General features: G+C 29.4%; 1 long non-coding RNA gene across 1 annotated transcript; it reads right to left on the bottom strand.

Moving 5' to 3' along the window:
* Positions 1-5069: 5069 nt before the first annotated feature.
* Positions 5070-7243, bottom strand: LOC148281032 (uncharacterized). The gene is made up of 3 exons (XR_015822451.1): positions 7035-7243; positions 6544-6634; positions 5070-5715 (listed from the first exon to the last, which is right to left on the bottom strand). It is a non-coding gene; the product is annotated as an uncharacterized LOC148281032 (long non-coding RNA).

The following is a 7243-nucleotide window of genomic DNA, read 5'->3' on the forward strand; positions in this document are numbered from 1 at the left end:
TCCGGCTTATTTTGTATGAGAGGATTTCTTAAAGTTATAGGTGCAATAGATTTTTTATTTATTAATAACAAATTTAAATACAATATTGAATACAATTTTTGACATTAATCAATTACATATATTTACATTAACGTTTCCCATTACGTAAAAGAAATAAACAATTCTTGTGTACATAATGGGGAGTGACGTCTTATAATAGATTATTTTAGAATAACATAAATAAATTACAAAAAAGATATTAACGAAGTTTTCAATCAGTGTTACATAAAGAAGAATTATGGATGTAATGTTTTACTTCTTTCTTAAATATATTGTATTCCTGACTGTACTTTTTATTATCTTTGTTCATTTCATTAAAGAAAAATATTCCTCTGTAAGTATAATGATGTCGTGCAGTAGTTGTTTTTAATTAATTTAATCCATCACAATAGATCTTCACAGGTTGCAGTGACGTCAGGAGTTTGTATACAGGGCCTACTACACAATATCTTTGATATCCGATAATAATGCTATTAACAAAAAAGGCATTTGAATTGTTTCAAACAGATAAAATATTACTCCCTAGTTTACCTCACCCTTTAGATAATAGTAGAACTTTATTTTTCAAATTTGATCCTGTACTTACATTTAATTAAGTGTGTTTGCAATAATTGGATCAATTCAAAATAATCCTCATTTTAATGATTTCAGCATAATACTAGACACTCAATTTCAACATTCGAAATTCATTAATGATCTTGAAAAAAAAACCTTGATCAAATTTGGGCACATGATATCATACAAAGTCCTATATCCAAGCAACATTCTAAAACAAAATGTATCCCTAGAGTTAAAAGTTTTTAATGAGAAAACAATTGGTGAGTTTAAAGTGCGTAGCGCTTAAAAATCCAGAACTGTTTGTAGAACCCGAGAGTACTCTAGATTTTAAAAGTATATTTTGTAGATGGTGGAAGATTGTAAATGGGTAAAGTGTATTTGAATTTCAGAGATTCAACAATCTTCACAAGGAACCCATTAGAGAAGATAGTGTAGATCATAAAATTTTTCTAAGAAACATGTCCCTTTGGTTAAAAACTTGGAGACTCTCAATACCTGAGAGTTAGTCTCTAGGTGAACAAAAATTTAAATCCCCCATTACTACATTGAATGCGTTTTCAATGTTGATCCTATATATATTTTCCATGCATAAAGTAGAATATTTACTCTTGAGTAAATTTCAAAACGATAACTTAGAAGCGAGGTTCGGCTGTTATCGTCAAACGAGTGGAGCTTATTATTGTATTATTTATTTGCAAGTCTTAGAGAGTGAGAGAAAGCTTTGATTTAAATGTGCTGTAATATTGCTGGGGTGGAGTGAGGTTTTGGTAGGTATGTGAATATGAGAGTTAGTGTATATGAGTGTGAGGGTGGGTTTGTGGAAAGGGTGAGTGTGTGTTTGATACAAGTGGATAGAAACATCTTAAATTTATAATGTAAAAACAAATATATGATTTATAGTTTATATAATATATGTTTAGTCTCTCTGATTTGATGTTATATGTTAAACTTTTAAATAGTATTCCTTGAGTATGTTGGATTTATAAATAAATATTTGCAATTTGTAAAATATCATAATTACTTATAATCACATCTAAATAATAACTAATTTTAGTTTATTTAATCCTGTAATTATTGTTATTAATATCATACTAAATGGGATATGATAAGGTTTGCTGACGATATTGCTATGGTTGCTGAAAGTGAAGAAGAACTGCAAGAGCCCTTACAACTATGGAAAGCATTCTTCAAAATAACTACAGTATGAAGATAAATAAAGACAAAACAAAGCTACTGATGAGAGTAGTGATGTCGGGAATACCACTAAAGAACACCAAGGAGTTTCTCTACCTCGGGAGCAAAATAATGTGGGACGGTTGGTCTAAGAGCGAGGTCGACAGCCGTATACATCAAGCTAGACTTGCATTTAATAAAAGGTCCAAAATAAAAGAATCAAATAATATAGACCTAAAACTAAGAATACTCCTAATCAAGACCTATTTATGGAGTATCTTGATGTATGGCTGCGAGACATGGTGCCTATCTGAAAGAGATAAACGGAGACTAGAGGCTTTTGAGATGTGGTCCTATAGAAGACTACTAGGAATTTCCTGGAGAGACCACATTACAAATGAGGAGGTTCTCCAAAGAATCGAAGGTGGAAGGCACCTGCTCAGGACCTTGTCCGAAAGGCGAGCGAGATGGATCGGTCATGTAATACGTCAAGAAGGCCTGCATGTGCAATGGAGGGGATGACCGAGGGAACAAATTCTAGGGGATGCCCACGCCGAGAGTACCTGGAGAACCTATTAGAGGATGTGCGCTGCTCATCATATGTTGACTTTAAATGAGCCGCACAAGACAGGGAGGAATGGAGAAGAAGAATGAAAGGAATTGCTGCCAGCCAATCCCAGGATTGAGACCAGAGAAGAAGAAGATCATACTCAAATAATTTGAAAAAATACATTACATAATAATTTATAAAATAAAAGGTGTATATTTTTGATTAAATAAAAATAATATATGCAATAACTACATTTTTATTTGTAACTGATCTTGGTGCGTTCTATTCCTTCACAGGGCCAATTTCTAGTGTTTTGGTGAACAAATCATGATATCCTGTAAACAGAAATAAGAGAAAGAAATATTTTTTTCTTTTATTTAGGAAACATTAAGTACTATTACATAGTTTTATAGTATGCAAAATTTTATGTAAATTATGTTTTTAATACCTCTTATGAATAAACACATTATTGTTATTCCATTTTGTATTATAATTTTATATGTATTCTTCTCCTTTTTGTAAATCATGAGAAATGGAGTTTATACTCACATAATATATTCTCTATTGCATAATATTTATGTAAATTTAAGATCATAATGAAAAATTCTCAAACGATAACGATACTAAAACGATTTCTTGTTTAGCATTAGGTCTTATACCCATATATATGTAACTCATATAATATTTGTACTTTTATACAAATATGAACCAAACTTTTCTTCTTTAAATATCTCTTTGTAAAACAAAAGAACAAGAATTTACTTTACTTTATGTTTTCTTTAACATTCATTTATGAACTTGTAAATATTATAGTAACAATTTATACTGGAACATCAGAACTTAATATTGCTTACTATATATAAACTCTACAGATTTCTTCTGAAAAATTACAATCATTATACACTTACTTCTTACAGACACCATAATATATACTTATAACTTTTATATGTAATAATATACATAACTAATTATTCTTTTCTCACTTAAAATTCTTATCTATTTTTTATTTTTTTGTCACATTTAATGTTTATATCTTTTTAATTTATAAAAACTTAATTGGTCTTTTTATGTTAAAAAATTGTTGTTTTTAATACTTACTTTTTATTTTTTTTAAAAAAGAAATATTTGCGTTCTTATGATTTACCCAAATATTTAATAAAATAAAATAAATAAATAAACTACAAACTGTAAGTTCGAAACCAAAATGTCTTCAGCGTTTAACTAATAATTTATGTACCTCACAACACAGTATTGTATAACTTTTAATTCTTTAGGAATATCATCTGCTCCATATCATACAAGTATATGTCCAACCTCTTTGAATCATAATTAAATTCATTTTATTAGTCTGTCAAAATATAATATAGTATTTTACATAGTAACAACAAATATAAAGAATACATTTGTCATTACAAAGCAGACATTGTTATTAATTCATTATTACTCTATTATAGCTATGTAAGTACTCACCTAGAATTTGCATTCATAACTTACAAACCACAATACATTACTTATATTGACAGGCTGGAGAAAGTACAACATATTTTTTAAAACATTTGAATTTCTGATGCTTTCTTACATTTCGTGAGATTACTTAGCATTAGGTCTTATACGCATAAATTATACGTAACTCATTTAATATTTGTACTTTTATACAAATATGAACCAAACTTTTCTTCTTTAAATATCTCTTTGTAAAACAGAAGAACCAGAATTCACTTTACTTTACGTTTTCTTTAATATACATATATAAACTTGTAATAATTGTAGTAACAATTTATACTGTAACATCAGAACTTAATATTGCTTACTATATATAAACTGTACAGATTTCTTCTGAAAAATTTCAATTATTATACACTTACTTCTTACAGACACCATAATAGATACTTATAACTTTCATATGTAATAATATACATAACTACAAACTGTAAGTTCGAAACCAAAATGTCTTCAGCGTTTAACTAATAATTTATGTACCCCACAACACAGTATTGTATAACTTTTAACTCTTTAGGAATATCATCTGCTCCCTATCATACAAGTATATGTCCAACCTCTTTGAATCATAATTAAATTCATTTTATTAGTCTGTCAAAATATAATATAGTATTTTACATAGTAACAACAAACATAAAGAATACATTTGTCATTACAAAGCAGACATTGTAATCAATTCATTATTACTCTATTATAGCTATGTAAGTACTCACCTAGAATTTGCATCCATAATTTGGAATCCACAATACATTACTTATATTGACAGGCTGGAGAAAGTACAAAATATTATTTTAATATATTTGAATTTCTGATGCTCTTTTACATTTCACTTGAAAGACTTTTATTCTTTCTTTTTTCACTGCTGGTTTTATATTTTTAAACTTATTTGAATTACTTTTAGAATAGCATTTAAAAATAATATATTGCTTTTTTTACCATAATATGTTATTGTTTTTTTAAGATGTTTTTTTAAATTAACTTAAATTTATTGTCTTTTTTTCTTTAAATATCTCTTTTTACAAAGAGATATTTAAAGAAGAAAAGTTTGGTTCATATTTGTATAAAGAACTAATATTTTATGAGTTATATGTATATATATGAGTATAAGACCTAATGCTAAACACGAAATCATTTTAGTATAGCATACTTGAGGATTTTTCATTATAATCCTAAATTTACATAAATATTATGTAATAGAAAATATATTATGTGAGTATAAACTACATTTCTCATGATCTAAAAAACGGAGAAGAATACATATAAAATTATAATACAAAATGGAATTACAATAATGTGTACATTCATAAGAGGTATTTAAAACATAATTTGCATCCAGGTAAAAATAGTTTGCTCATATTTATTAGTACATTTTTGTTTTTATGATCAGTATTATTCTGGGAAGTGTTCATTTCAGGGGAGTGTCTGCCTTCCTGGAGGTGGATCTGGTGAGTCCGAAGTAAGTACTGCTGTGGGTATGGTGTCATTGGATTTTTCCATCACAATAGTGAAGGTAGATTTCAGAAAGTCTTGTCTCCCGTCTATTCTACATTGTATGGCGTTCTGGAATGGTCTTCTGTGGCAGTCAGTAAATATAAATACGTGGCTCGTGTTGAGAAGTTCTTTGTGGATAAAGGTTTTCTTTGGACTGTGGTGGATGCCTGGTGTTTGTCTGATGTCTGCGAGTCTGAGTCGTAGGTCGTTGACGAATGTCCCCTTGTCCTTGCATGTTGAGGCAGTGAAGAAATCGCTCGGAAGCCTAGTAATTTCTGCTGGCAAACATTTGAGTTCGACTCGCACAGCAAATCTAGTAGTACTATCGGGAGAGTATCTACCCTCTCACTACTCATATCTTGATCTGCACTTGGGTGAAAATAATTTTGTAGTATGTACTTATTCTGAAAATAAAATTCACAATGAATATACAGGAAAGTTATTGCAACCTACCTTATGTATCTAAATAAGAACTTATTACTGGTGTTTATGGAGTTGCTATAAAACTAGTTTGAACTTGTCTCAAATATAAATGGGAGCTCATTTACATACCATATTATTTAATTGAATTCGGTGATAAGAATCCTGGAACAAATGTATTAATAAGTCCCAAGTATGTCTACATTTAATCGTTTTTCTGTGCCATTAGTTTACTCATTAAAAACAATGTTTTGAGTATGTCCAATGTTTGCAGACAGGCTGGATTTCCTCCCTAGGAAGTTATCTAGTTCTAAATTTGTTGCAACAGAGAGGGAAAACATTTTCGAGAAGGGAATATGGAAGTCTAGGCACTTACAGGGCTTATGCTCTGTCATAGGCTGGTTTAAGTAGGCATTTTACACATTGTAACATTCTCCATTCTGCCTATGTTTTAACATCACATTTCCTCAACTCTTCCATCTGTTTTCTTTTGTGAAGTCAAAGAGCTGAAACTTTTATCATTTGGGTGAGATTTATTCGCCTGAACCAATTCACCTACGACGCAAATTCAGTATTCCCTTCTCAAAAATGTTTTCCCTCTCAGTTGTAACAAAAATTGTTTATGTTGGTGACTACTCTTTGGTGTTTGTAGCTTTCTAGAATAAATAAATGTAATAATTAATGCAGAAAAAATATTATAGTAATGTTCATACAAGAATTACATTGGTATACTTATTTGTATCCATCGACAAATTTGTTGTATTCATTTCATGTTCAAAGGGCATATTTTATTTAAAATTCATCAAACTTACTCTGTTAAGATTATGTTCCAGGCATTTTTCTTGGCTCTTTAATATTCATGGAGAACTCCTTATTTTAAATCACACCCATGTGACTTTTAATCTGAAATGTTGTGTGTTATTTCATAAAATGTCAACTTCAAAATAGGTTAGGATTTGGTAAGGTAACCTAATAAAAAGTTTGATAATGTCCTTACAAGACAAAATGCGTCACATTTTACACCCTTGTAAATAAAAAAAATAAAAGGATAATTGAATCCAATAAAAGCATTTTACTTTGGATACCTTACGAAATTTTAATATAGAATTCAACCAATTATCTGCAGACACAATAAATAGGTTAGGATTCCTTGGAATCTATTACGTATAAACAATGTTATAATACATGTTTTGAATTAGAAAAATAACATTATGATAGATGCTTAGCTTTTTTCTTGTAGCTTATAAACATTTGCTCTGTTATTTTTATATGATTCTATTGTTATTTACATTTTAGTACATACCTGATATTTCAAGCGTTGTCCCGATATTTCTTCACGAACTTTGTTTCAACTCGACTTTTAATAGTCTTTGCCCTTCCATTACATAAATCGTCATGATTTTTACAAAATTAATCAATATTTCGACATTTTCAACATTCCGCACCACGTTTGCACTCATTTTGACAGCCAAACGGTCACCGCTTCGCGACAAAAACCGTTCGAAAACAGTT

Source organism: Micrasema longulum, unplaced genomic scaffold (assembly GCF_059751315.1).
Source record: "Micrasema longulum isolate JH-2025_06_02 unplaced genomic scaffold, ASM5975131v1 h1tg000503l, whole genome shotgun sequence".
In the NCBI taxonomy this organism is placed as follows: Eukaryota; Metazoa; Arthropoda; class Insecta; order Trichoptera; family Brachycentridae; genus Micrasema; species Micrasema longulum.